Here is a 14,498-nt window from a genome sequence, read left to right on the forward strand (position 1 = left end):
CTCGGCCACTTGGCTGTCATTGATCTTGAGCAAACCCCCTTAGCCCCTCTGTATCTCAGCCTTCAGATCTCAAAAGACAGGTCTGATGCCTTCCTTGCAGGCTGTTTGAGTAATTCAGAAAATAATCCATGTCAACGTACCCAGCACGTGCCTTCTGTGTAGTGGGTGCTCAATAAATACCCACCTGAGCAGAGGAAAACCAAAAAAGATAGCCAAGAAGGAAGTCTGAAAAACTCTCATGGTTCCAAGGCTCTAAGCATGGCCCTGAACCCAACCCTCAGCCCACTCACTCCCCATCTCAGGCTGTCTGTTAAGTTGTTATTTTGATTTGTTCATTAAGATAAGAACAAAAGGGGCCGAGCATGGTGGCTCACACCTGTAATCCCAGCACTTTGGGATGCCAAGGCGGGTAGATCACTTGAGGTCAGGAGTTCGAGACCAGCCTGGCCAACTTGGTGAAACCCCATCTCTACTAAAAATACAAAAGTTAGCCAGGCACGGTGGTGTGTGCTTATAATCCCAGCTACTCAGGAGGCCGAGGCAGGAGAATGGCGTGAACCTGGAAGGCGGAGCTTGCAGTGAGCCGAGATCGCGCCACTGCACTCCAGCCTGGGTGACAGAGCGAGACTCTGTCTCAAAAAAAAAAAGAGAGAAAGAAAAAAGGCAGGCAACATAGATGTTTCCAAAAATGTAAATATAGAACAACAGGGAACTTGGTGTCAGGACACCTGGGTTCCAGTCCCAAAGCTGCTGCTAATTAGTAGGACCTTGCGCAAGTCACCTGACCTCTCTGGGCTTCAGTTTCCTCATCTCTGGAAAGGGCAGGAACAGGGGTGTCTGGCAGGGAACAGAACTAGGGAAACAGATTAAGCTGGATGATCCACAGATCTTCCAGACCAAAAATTATACGTTGCTATAGCATCAATGAATAAATGGATGGGAAAACATTTGTTCATTCAGTCATTCCTTTGAATTAATCAATAAATATATATAACTACAAATTGATTTCAGGTTCAAGAGAAAAGTTACAATTTTCATTTCACTACCACCTGTTCTCTTATGGTCGAGCTCAATAAATGTGGTTTCGTGGCTGGGTAGTTTCTCTTCGGTAGTTCTTCAACCCCCAGGCAATTTCTTTCCTGCTCTCCCTTCCTTCCTTCCTGGGATCTACCTCCATGTCACCTGAGCAGTCAGTTCTGAGGAGGAACAAGGAGACAAGATTAAAATAAAAATAAAATAAAATAAATCGCACGAGACCCGAGGGTTCTGGTTATGCAGCCCCGCCCACCTCTTTTTTCTATGAATTTCTCAGCTGAGCCTGCTGATCTTTCAAGTGATTCGGCGCCCAGCACTCCTCGGCCATGCCTGTAATTGGAAGAACACAATGCCCATGCCTGAAGCAGAATCTCTTCGCTAAAAATACCCTGCATTCCTGAGTGACAACAAAAGCTCTCTTGTCAAGCCAAGCTAAAAACAGTAACCGGCAGCTTCAAATGGCACAGGCTACAAAGGTAGAGGGCCTGAAAACAGCATGCCACTCCAAGCCATCTGCCATCTTGGCCCGCCCCAGCTCCCTTCTTCCCACAGCGATGGACATCTTAGTGCCTGCCATTCATCGCCGGGCTTCTACAGCAGTGGGCACCATGCAGTTAGCTCAGCTCCTCGGACTGAAAGAGCAGGATGGTCTGGTGCGGGGGAGGAGAGGGTGGGCGGCTTCATGCACCCATTGGCCCATGTGCTGTGAGTTCGAGGTCTGGATATCTTTTAAGAAGAAGCTCTCAGTGTAGCTAGGGAAAGCCATGCTGCCCTCAAGCAGAGAAGTCAGGGAGTTGAAGCAGTTTTGGAGTCAACATTCACCTCCTTAAGTAAAGCAAGAATCCATCCGTGGTAGGTAAGGAGAGACTGCTGGACTCACTCAAGGCACAACAGCTAAGGCTCACATCTTTCTGGAAGAGGCCAAGGATCTACTCAACTCTACACTTGTCTGCTAGCTCAGTCTTACAAGTTATCTCCTCCAGAAAGCTGCTCCAGTCCACTCCCTCCCAGGACTGAGTTGCATCCTGCCTGTGTGGACCAATGGCTTTATTACACGTATTGTAATTGCCTTCTTACTTGTTTCCCTGCTAAGTAGAACTCCTGGAAGGCAGGGACTATATCTTGCTCAACATTGCTGCATAGGGCATAACCAGGGCTTCATGCATAGTCAGTACTCAGTAATATTTCTTGGATGAATGAAGAACTAAGTGAAGCCTTTCCCTTGATAATGCCTCTATAATTTTGTAGCTAAACAGTCCTGTTAACTTAAATCTATCTGTTTTGTCTATGTCTTGGGACTAGAATCTCATTGAGGACAGGCACTTGTCTTTTATTTAATGTATAGCCATATATAACCCTTAGGGCCCAAGGTTGTTTGTTGAGATTTCATGCATTGATTTGCAAGCCATCCTATAGACTCTAAATGGACATTTATTCAGTGTAGAGACAAAATATTATGGGGATGACTTTTATGTAACTCTAAGTCTAATGTCTCAAAGAATTGAGGAGGATTATATACACAGAGAGATTAGGAAAAATAAGTGAGGAAATTAAAGAAAATATAGGTGAAAAAAATAGGATAAAGCCAAGGGTGAATTATAAATAAAATGATGCCTAATAGGTGCATTTTAAGACATGCACTGCAGTTTGGTTCTGAGCTTCCAAGGAAAAAGAGAAAACATGAATAATTACATGAATTGCAATGTCAAAAGTAAAATAAATAAATAAAGGAAGTCCTTTGAGTCCAGCATGGCAAACATGCCTCTGGGGTCACAACCTAGGTGAAGAGGAAGTGTGACAGGCTCAGCAAAACCCATTCCCGTGAATGAAAACACAGGCCAAAGAGCCTGTCCTCACCACCATGAGATAGATAGGTGGTGCCATATTTCTGTTTGAAGCATGGCAGGTTACTATAAAAAATGTTCAGTCACCCACTGACCTGAAAAGAGGGTCCAAAATGAAAGTCAAAGCTGATGAGGCCAGGCACGGTGGCTCACACCTGTAATCCTAGCACTTTGGGAGGCCGAAGGCAGGCAGATTGCCTGACATCAGGAGTTCAAGACCAGCCTGGGCAACATGGTGAAACCCCGTCTCTACTAAAAATACAAAAAAAAAAGGCCAGGTTTGGTGGTGGGTGCCTGTAGTCCCAGCTACTCAGAAGGCTGAGGCAGAAGAATCGTTTGAACCCAGGAGGTGGAGGTTTCAGTGAGCCGAGATCGCACCACTGCACTCCAGCCTGGGTGACAGAGCAAGACTCCATCTCAAAAAAGAAAGAAAAAAAGACGGTCAAAGCTGATTGAAGTTTCTCTGCACCCCTGTCAATTTTGTCATTGTGTTCCAACCATGTGTCCCCTTCAGCCTAGCTCTGCCCAGGCCCTTCTGTCTCCACAGCCTGAGCAGATTCACTCCAGCGGGAAACAGAGGAAGCTTTGTTGGGATGGGAATAGCCTGGTATGAAAGGCTTCCCAGAGTGTACGTTCCAAACGGTGTCCTCTCCTGCCCCTAACCTGACCCCATTGGCTCTAATTACCCATGAGTAGCTCTCCTGCCTAGCTCTTTGAAGCTTGAGTCCATTTGCTTTTAAAATGTCTTTTGGGTTTCTTCTCTACCATTTTGCCTTGACCTCCAGCATTTCAGATCATCTGCTAGCCTTCCAGGATTCTGATTGCCCTAACTCAAAGTGCGTGTGTGTGTGTGTGTGTGTGTGCGCGCACGTGTGTGTGTATGTGTTCCTGACTCTTGAGCTAGCCTCAGCACCCCTCACACCTCAGATTCCCCATCCTTTCAGGACCACCCTTGGTGCTGACAGATCCTTCTTCTTGGTGGAATGCAAGCTACTGGCAAATTGGAACCAACACTTTCTTCTACAGGCTGAAAACAGTGCAAAAAAAATTTTAACTAGGAATGAACAATTTCTTTAACCCTAAGAACCACTGGGGGCTGAGTGGTGCCGAGGGAGTCCTTTGAAGGTTTGTGGGGAGAAGAATTTTTTAAAAAAAGAAAGAAGAATGGGGCAAAACCTAAGAAAAGCAGGAGAAAGGAGAAGAAAGAGTAAGGGTATAGTCTTCTGCCAAATGCTAACTGATGTCAGAGTTGGGTCGCCTGAGCAATGGGCTTCCACGTGCTTATATGCAGTAGAATGAACCACGATGTGGGACGGGGGAACCTGCTGTACCATAAGAATTCTCAACCATTTAGTAGCATCAATATCTTATTTGATGTGTTGGGCATGGATGCACACCTCTATCACGGCAGGTAAACACTGCTTTATAACTGAGGCCCCACCCCACTATCAGCTGAGACCCTGAGGGATGTCTGTGTCGTATTCCTCTTGCTTCCCAGCGATGAGCACAGTGCCAGGTGCAGGAGCGCCACAAACGCGTATGGAACAAACAAAAGGACGTCCACACTGCAGCCCCTTCCCTAACACTGCTGCACAGAGGAGAGCATGTACAGACAAGGAAGGGGCTCAAGGGGCAGCAGCCTCTCTGGAACTCTCGAGGTAACAGGCTCCACCACACAAAAGAAGGTAGTGAACCCAAAGCTTTCAAAGCTGCCCCCTGACACCAGTATAGGGAAGGGCAAGGAGGGGAGGCCGTCCACACGTGTTCGGTGGTCCAGCCTCAGCCCAGAGATGGGTCCTCAGTCAGAGTATGTGGACACCCAAAATGTGCCACACCCTGTTCCAGGCATGAAGAAGAAAGAAATGGAAGATGCAGTCTCTGGTCTTAGGGACACTGAAACCTAGAGAGGGAGAGACTGGGCAGGTGGCAGTAGTAGCAGCCACCCTTCACGGAGCCCTCACTGACTCCAGATACCACCATGCCCACATTCTGGCATCATTATCTCATTTAATCCTCGCAACATCACTAAAGGGTAGATTGCATCTCCCCTTGACGGCACTAGGGAACAGAGGCCCAGAGAGGTGATAAACTTCCTAGATATCAGTGATGCAACCAACATTCAAAACTGCCTTTCTCAGGCTGAAGAGTCCAAGATCTAAGCCTCCAACTCACTGCATGATCTTTCTTCATGCTATTCCCATCCCACCCCTAAGCCTGACTCTTCGGATTTCACCTTCAGGCCTTTGCCAATGCCATTTGTCTCCTCTTAAACATCTACCTGCCCTCTATCAAATCCTGAATCCTTTCACATCTGAAATGCCAGCCCAGACTCCGTTCGGAGCTTTCCTTTTATGGAATACCATCCAGTGTAAATGGATTCTTTGCACTGCCTTGTGCTGCCTTGTAACTACTCTGAAATGTTTGAGTGTTGGTTGTCACTGCTATTTACCATGTGTTTTCCTGCAGCCCGCCCACAAACCTGGTCTGCGAGCTCCCTGTGAACAAGTGTCTTTTCCAGGGCTTTTCTGGATCCAGCCCAGGCTCGTGCCAATTATTAAATCTTTAGAAAGTTTGTAAGCCAGGTATTAAACCATTAGTAGCTTGAAATCAGACATGGTGAGAGAGTATTTACACTACAGAAATTGGCAATGGCTACAAACTGGGGCCTTTTTCCCCCTGGGATGCTGGTTGTTAGACAGTTAGCAGAAAATCACTGCTTTTAACTCTTGCTCCCAGCTCACTGCCTACTCAGTTTCTTATACCATAAAAAGTGTTAAGCCTTGAGTGTCAGCATGCAATGAAGCAGATGGACAAGGGGCATTGTCAGAGGTGTCAAGTGACTAGTGAGTAGGGGAGAGTACCAGAAGTCCAGGAAGGTTTCCTGAAGAAATGCAATATTGAATTCATAATTAATCTTCCCCACTGACCCTTCACCCAACATTCTTTGAGATCCTACCGTGCGCCAGACTCTTTACAAACATGATCACATCTAATCTTTCATTACACAGAGGAGAACCCTGCAGCTGGATATTTAATACCTTGCCCAAGAATACCAGGAAATCACCCACCAGAGCCCAAACTCAATCCCAGATCTGTGGGGCTCTAAAGCTGGGATTCCTGCACCATCCTCCCTGGACTACAGACCCATGACATTCCATGTTCCGGGTTCCCAACACCTGCTATTGGCCAATGGCATCCAGGGCAAGAGCAGCTGTGGGAAGCTGCGGCAGGGGAAGGAGGGTGGGAAAGGGCACAGCCACTCTGCTAGAGAACTGGGAAGAACAGAGCTGTTTCTAGAAGCCCACACCAGCCCTCTGTCAATAAGTTCCACAGTGCCACTGCACTGACGGTGCCCTGAGCCTCAGCATGAGGGGCAGCTGCACTGTTTCCTTCTGTGTGTGCAGTTCGTGGAGCTGGGAAGGGCAGGGAAAATCCCTCTTCCTCCACTATGAAAGTACAGAAAGAAAACAAGCTAAAGTTTCCTAGACTTGTGAGTGGGTGGAGAGAGTAAGAGCATATCCACAGAGGAGAATTTCTTCCAGAAAAGCACCCACGAACACCCCAATACAGCCATTCCCCCTGTGATGTTCATCCAACACCTCTCAGAGACCATGCTCTGCTGCAGGCATGGCCCATTTCCACCTGACTTCCCAGGCTGCAAAGACCTGGGGATAGAGGAGGAAGCTGAGGCACAGAAGAGCAAAGCCATCACATGCACTCTATAAGGCGTAGAGCAGTGCACCAAACCGAGGGAGGTAAGGAGCAAGAGTTGAAAGCAGTGCTGAGCGGCTGAAGGTCTAGCAACCAGCATTCCGAGGCTGGCAGTGGAGGTGGGGTGAGGGGTAGGGGGTGTGAGGGGTGCATTCACAGTGGGAAGGCCCTAGTTTGCTGCCATTTCCAATTTCTGTAGTATAAATACTCCCTCGCCATGGCCGATTTCAAACTACTAATGGTTTAATACCTGGCTTGCAAACTTCTCTAAAGATTTAATCATTGGCACGAGCATGAGCTGGATCCAGAAAACCCCTCAAAAAGATGCTAGTTCACACGGAGCTCACAGACCAGGTTTTCAGGCAGGCTCCAGGAATCCACATGGTAAACAGCAATGACAACAGCCAACTGTATAGCCCCTTCCAGGACAGAACTTCGGACTCTGCACTCAGCTAAGCTGCCATGAGGTCACCCAGCCTCCTCTGTACACCCCTTCGTCCTCCTCAGCCTCACAGCCAACCTGTCCACGGCCCCATGTCCCTTGGCCTCCCTTCCATTACATCTGTCTTCGGCTGTGGCTAATCCCTGCGCTGGTGCTCTAAATCACATGCCCTCGCCCTTCTCAGAGATTAATCCTCAGCCTCTCCCTCTCTCCTTACTCCTCCCCATCAGTGTTTGAACATGCCTTGAGATCTTCCATTTTTATTAAGCAAGCTTCTCTTGACCTTCCATCCCACTCCCAGGTCCTCCTCCTTCTCCTCCCTTTCACAAGCAAACTTCCTGAAACCATTGTCTGCCCTTACTCAATCCCATTCATTCCCCATTTCCTATCTTCTGGCTCCTGCCTCACCATTCCCCTGAAGGCTTAGGGAAAAGGCTAGCAAGGACTTTCTGCAGATATGACAATCTCATAGTCATTTCAAGGACCAAATAGCAAAAAGCATAAACAAATGCTTGGATCATCAGCGTGGAAAATGGCGATTATCCAAGTCCTTCCAGAAGGAATGCTAGTCAAGTCAAAAAAAGATAGTTGGTCTTTTTTGCTCAGAAGGTCTTTAAATTGCCTGTGAGCAGCAGCATGCAGGATGGTGATACATTAAGAGTGAGATTAAAAACTCCATAACAGCAAGGGGAGGAATTTGAACTTCGGAGTGAAGGGAGAAAAGACACAGGGTTAAAACCTATTGATCCGGGTGGACCAAGAGAGAAAGAAAAAGGGATTCTTGGTGGAATGGCAGCACCAATACCTCCAAGAAACTGTTTTTGGACCCCAAGAGATATTTAAGTGGGTGACTGTGAAGTATGCAATGTCAGCCCTCTCTTGTGTCTCTCCCATGAGACCCTCAGTAAATGCCATGAGGCTCACTAATGCATTAGTATGAGGGGGTTGAGGGAGGGGACACTCGAAGAGAAAAATAAGGGACAGCTGACATCTGGGTTACACCAGCTACAGCAGGGAGGAATGACAAGTGAATTCAGCAAAAATGTTTTATTTCCACATCTATTGTCAAGTCTAATTATTGGTTGAAATTAGAGGTTCTGCCCTGATCATGGCCATGAATAAATAAAAATATGTTTGAATTTCAGCAGATGTCGTTGAATTTCACACATATTTCTCTTTCCAGAAATGAAAAGAAAGAGCCAGCTAGCCCTCTCATACACCAACATCCGCACTTTAGGTACAGAAACTTGCTCTGGAAATGATTTAACTGACCAAATAAATATCAGTTAAATCAGAATTCCTGAATTTTCCTCCAGGCTCTGGAAGATGCATGCGTTGGTATTGCATCCAAACTCAGCAAGATAATGTCAGTTTGTGGGAGCAGTTTTCCTTGGCACACTACACATGTGCAGTACTCACATAGTCAAGCATTTAATCACATATAGCAGGAGCAAACTCTGGGCCAGGGAAGGCAAGTGGCATTGAAATAAATACAAAGATGCATAAGATGTGGCTTTTGTTCTTGAGAAGTTCATGAGTTGATGCCCATCCACATTTTGGAAGCTGTAATTCCATGTGTGACAAGATAATGTTGACATCTAAGTTGGGAATAAGGATTACTCTGTTCCTTTTCCTGTAATCTACCCTTAAGTTTTACTTGACAAAAGCAGTACAGCAGTATCCCCAGCCCTGACCCTCCTCCTCCCGCCTGCCAATCCATCTCTGCTTGTATCGTGCCACCCTGGTGCTTTTGCTGCCACTGTTTACCAGCCTCTACCAGTTGAGACCGAGCTGTAGGTGCTGTGTTACTATTTCTCCTGCCTTCCCTACTCACACTCTTCAGCAGCTGTGCATGAGCAGTGCTGCCTGCATAGTGGTGGTGAGTTTCAACAGCACCAGGAGCAGACCATCGGTTCTGCTGATAAAATTTTTAAAAATCTACATGTAATGATTCAACAGAACCAGATTCCCAACTACATCATGGGTGGGACTTTTTCTGTACTGGGGGCTGTGCCTAATTAACCACTTCCCTGCCTACCAATTCACCAAAAGGCACAACTCCCCTATGGCCAAGCCCTGCTAAGGCTTTTGAAGCAGAAGAATTCAAAAAATTCAAAAACCAAACTGCTAAGAGTAACTATGAGCGGTCATGCAGCCCAGCTTCCTGCCCTCAGCTACATCATAGGAAGCGGGCCTCCCTTTTAGTGGAAAGACAAGAATCTTCCTTGTCAAGGATGATCCTAAGAAGGACAATTAACACATATTTGGCCCTGCATCTTAGACAGGAATAGAAGCAGAAATGAAGATAAAAGATATATAGAATAAAAATAATTCTTTGCATGAACATTTTTGGTCACATACTTGGTTTGGTGCCAGGCACTGTGATATATTCTGTCATTTAATCCCTAGGGTGAAATTACAAAATAGGTGCTATGATTCTACCTATCTCACAGATTTGAAAATTGAGGCACTAAAAGATTAAAGCCAAAGATGTTTGAACAATAAGTGGCACAGCCAAGACGTGATCCATGTCCAGAGCCTCTTTACCACCTGTATTCCTCTACTAGGCCTACCAGACAGGTCTGAACTGCACACCCACCCTGACCAAAAAATTATTCCAATGTGTCAATCAAACCAGAAGCTAGTCACTCAAGGTCTGACACATTTAACAAATGTTCCACATGCACGGACTTCCATCTCCTCTGCTTGTTTAGTTTACTTGTCAGGGTTTGATCAATCCATCAGCAAGTTGTACTGGTCTCTTGCTCTCAGCACTGCATGGGGAGATGTAGCCACAATCAACCTCCCCGATGAGCCATGCTCTCATCTCACATCTCACTCATCAACTCCCGCGTGCATGGCCCTCGTTGGCTGTTTGTCTTTCTGTGCATTTAATTATTCCAGTCCAGTCTCTACCAGGAAGTTTTTAAGCTGTTCAAGGCAAAGATCACATTTCTGCCTTTCTCTGTTTCCCTCTGTTACTCCTAGACTGCAAACAGGTGATGCTCAGTAAGTATGCACAAAACTACTGAATCTCCATATGACCCCAAATCCCAGTGAATTCAGGAGTTGAGTATAAGCTTGAGGTAACATCAGACAATTAGATGGGGGAAAAAAAACTAGAATCATATATGTCGGTATCACATATACCCAAAAAAGTGCACTTGGACCTTCTTTTTCCTCTGTATCCAGTTGTTTGAGCACTATGGAATTATGGCCCCTCACCCCCACACATGCTATAAATCCCTTTGCCTCCCCAGAACATAATGTATTTGGCTGCAAAATAAAGATCAAGGTCAATCCAGCTTTGCTCTAGGTCTGTAATTCCCAGGAGGGCAGGAAGCAATATTTCCAGGCAAAAATATAGAGCCCTCAAAACACGAGGTCTATAGATCCTTTGCAAAGTGCTTGTTTGTGTCGAGAAAATTTCAGCCCAATGAGAAACCAGATGGGTAGATGCACCAAATATTGAAGACAGGCCTCAAGGCAAAGCAGACACACATTCTCTCTGGTGTGCACTAAACTCAGAAGTGATCCTCCAGCCGTTACAAGCAGAGAAATGTCCCACCAGAGTTTTGCAAATAGCAAACTCTTAGTCCGATTATTGTTTCTATCATTTGCCATATTTTCTGTCCAAAAGCCTCTCTCGTTCCTACATGGTTAGCAGCTTTTATAGCCCAAGATAAGTGTCCATCCCTTTTAATTTTCATTGTTGCATCTGTTTTGCCATTTCTCTGCAGCAGGTTGTATTACAACGGAAGGATTAATGAGGAAATGGATGCAAACATTTTTATTTCAAATAACAGCTCTCAGACAAGATCTGGAAAACGGAATCAAGCCATATGATTGTAAAAGAAAAAACCCTCGCCATCCAACTATTGGGCATTTTGCCATTATTTGTGAATAGCATGTAAATACAAACAACTTAACTGGGGTGGGGGAGAGATGTACATTTTTCATTTGTGTCTGGCTAATCATTTTTTTTATTATTAATTTGGTCCCTTTTATTTCACATAAATGTCATCTCAAGCAGCAAACATCAACAAATAAGATCGTTTATCTTGCTGGGGAAAGCAAAACATTGCATTGCCATTCAGAGAAGGCAGCTGACGTCCCTACCGCACCACTAATAAAGAAGGCCTTCAGTACGAAAAATAATCATTTTCTATTACTTTCCACCATGCCTCATCCATAAACACAGGGCCACTGGTAATTACATTTAGCGAAGAAGCATGCTCTGTGTATTACAATTTCCTGAGATGAAAAAAAAAAACCCTAAAGAACACCCCAGATTCAGGGCTGAGATGAAGAGCAGGAGATAAACCCAGATTGCCCTTTGCTCGGGTGCCTCTGTATGCTATTGAGGGGCAGAGGACCCGGAAAGAGGGAAAGGAGGGCAGCATTTCCGTGAGATTTTCTCTTTCGTCTTCTTGGCCTGGGTAAAAAGAAAGGGAAGGGAGCCACGGATGTTCAGGAGAGAGCAGAGACTCAGAGCACATGGGGACCTGGAGCCCGGGCCTCGGGGGTGACACTGGTCTTGCTGCTACCGCCACCATGCCCAAGCCGCCATCAGTGTGCACGCGGATGCAGACACGCGAGACAGCCATGTCCACACGCATGTGCACACGAGCCTCTTGTGAGCAGGGAGGTGGCATGGCTGCGCTGATAAATCCGCCGCAAGCCCGCAGACTCCACGCTTCCCTGTCGCCCAAGCATTTGGCTGGCCTGCCCGCGCTGCCTCCTCTGCCAAGCAAGGCACTGACTCCACAGGAGAACCGTCCTGTCGATCTCTGCAGGAATATAAGACCTTTTTTTTCCAAGTAAAATGTTCCCCAACTCTGCAAGGGAGGTTGGCAGTACATCTCCAACTCTGGCCTGTCTTTTTAATACCCCTACAATAGCTCGGTTGGACTGAGACCAGCTGTTGGTACATTACCATTTGTAAATGCTTAAAACAGCTACTCCTTGTTTTCTTGGCAACACTGACTGTGGAAAAAAAAAAAAAAAAAAAAAGCTAGCTCCAGCCACTTCCATTCAAACATTAAGAACCACTGACTGCCAGCTTTGGCATGCACCAGCCATTGTTTGCACAGCTCTCTTCAACAAGTTTCTTGTCACCCCACTATTCCTACCCAAACCCCCTCCCTATGAAAAGGAGAAAGAAAGTCAGCATAAAGCAGTCCAGTCCCCTTCCTCTTCATCCTAACTCTAGCTCTCACTGCCCAGGTAGTCAGGCCTCATCTGAAAGAAGACAGGGGAGCCAAAGTGAACTCTCTTTGTTTGGTCTTGTCTTTTATCTGTTTCTGTAACCCTCCCTCGCCAGGGCGGTCATCATCTTACAGGCCCCCGCTGAAGATCAGCATCTCCTGATGTCCCTGGAAAGTGACTCCCAGGGTGATCTCCTCCTCCTTCTCCTGCCCTGTGACTGTACCTTGCCTGGAACTAGCATAGGGTCCCAGCGAGGGAGATAATTTAGGGGTGATGAGGAGATGGCCAAAGTCCAAGTCTCCCCTCCAGATGGGGCTGCCCTGAAGAGAGACTCTTGTTCCTGGTGCATCCCTCACCTCACCAAAGCCCTCAGGTTTTCATTTGCAACCGGAGTCAGGTTCCCAAAGTCGATACTTGGCTATGCAAAATAGAAGAAGAATTGCATGAAGAATGTGGGAGGCTCTTTCCTGCCCCCCACCAGGCCCCCACCTGAGTGGCTGTTGGCTGGGGCAGCGTCCAGGGCCACATGCCTATCCAGCTCCCATGCTCCACACGCCTCAAGAGGTAGCAGCCCAAGAGAACAGGCGCTGAGGTGCCCAGCATGGCCACAGCAGGGACAATAGGTTTTGTGTGCCATGTCTTCGTGCCCTTCTGTTCAATGACTTCCCCCCTCCAAGGGCAGTGGTAGCTGCATCTGTCCTTGCTCCTTTAGTGGGGTTTCTGGGCACAAGAGAGAGAGGTCTGTCAGCATCACGCATGCTCTTGGAGATCAGTGAATTCAAGTAGCCAAATGTCGCAGCAGGATTGAAATTCCACACACAAGCTCCAAGAGGAAGGAGAGTGTCCAAAATGGGGCCCAGGAGGGCCAGCAGTTGGGGGGACAACTCAGCCTGAGATTAAAAACTCCTATGCTGGTTTTATGGAAATATGATAGAGTCAGTTCCTCACACTGAGGTTAGGAACCCAGAACAGATAAGGCAAACCAACAGATAACCCAGACAGACTAGACAACTGGTTTAGGAGCAGGGCACACAGGAAGGAGCAACAGACAATGAGCCTGGGCCCTGCCTCTTGCCAGCTCAGCCACCAAAAACATCCATGTCTTGTGTCAAGGTCTAAATCACCTCATCTGTAAAAATCCAGAAGTTGAGTCAGATAATTGCCTAGGTCCCTCCACTTCTAGAATGCTATGTCATTGTCTTCCTAATTTTCTTTAGCTTCTGCTAACAGGAGTGTATGTATGCCCCACTCTAAAAACACCCAAGGTACAGAAAGTCAAACACTAAATTTGAAGGTTCCTTTAAAAAGTAAACTCTCTTAGTACGTTAGATATCAGATTTACAAAAACCAACATATGCTCAACTTTTCAGGAAAAGAGAGTAAAGTCCTTTGAACTGAGGCTTTCAATTTCCAGGCCTGGTACACAATAGGCTCATTACGAATAATGCATGTTGAATGGGACAAATTGGATGTGCAAAGTGGAGTCCCCAGGAAGCCTGCACAGGTGACTTAAGAAAACAGAAGTGATGGTGATAGGTCAATCTGGGACTAAAAATTGGCCACAGGCAATTGGAAGTCAGGCAATTACAATGCAAATGAAAACCTTAAACCTATGGGTTTTATAAAACCTTGCAATGTGCTTATTACTACTAAGACAGAAAATGCCCTAAGATTCCCTCAAATATCAGTCGGTCTGGCATATTGGATACAACTCCCTCCAGCAACCCTGCTACAGATAAAGTCTCAGTAGAGCTTTGTCTGGGATACCCTGATTAACTCTCTGGATCCTCTTCATGGTTGTTGAACTGTCTTCCCTACTGGGCTGAAAGCTCTTTGTGGGCTGGTGCTGTGTCCAGCTTGTCCATATTGTGTTCTCAAAGACTTGCACAAAAGGCGCTCTAGCAATAGTTGGTTGGTACTAAGGTAGTTTGAGAGAAAAAGATGCAAGAGCTGACTCTCTGCCCTCAGATCCCTTCCTCTCATTGTGTCTAAAGGCCTTGATGACTTTACTTGTAACATCTATGGAGATGGTTTAAAAAAATGACAAGGACACCTTCTGACACCAGAGAAAACAAGCAATTCCACAGTCATTAAGAGCCAGAGGTGAACTGAAGGACCAGGCCAGGCAGGGTCTCTGACCTCAGCTCTGACATATGGCAGCCAGCCACTGATCCCTCAGTTGGTTAGATCTCAGCTCCACAGAGCCATAGAGGAGACGTAAGGGAGTTGACTTTGCTGCATCCGAAATCCCTACCGAG

Source organism: Gorilla gorilla, chromosome 1 (genome assembly GCF_029281585.2).
Source record: "Gorilla gorilla gorilla isolate KB3781 chromosome 1, NHGRI_mGorGor1-v2.1_pri, whole genome shotgun sequence".
Lineage (NCBI taxonomy): Eukaryota > Metazoa > Chordata > Mammalia > Primates > Hominidae > Gorilla > Gorilla gorilla.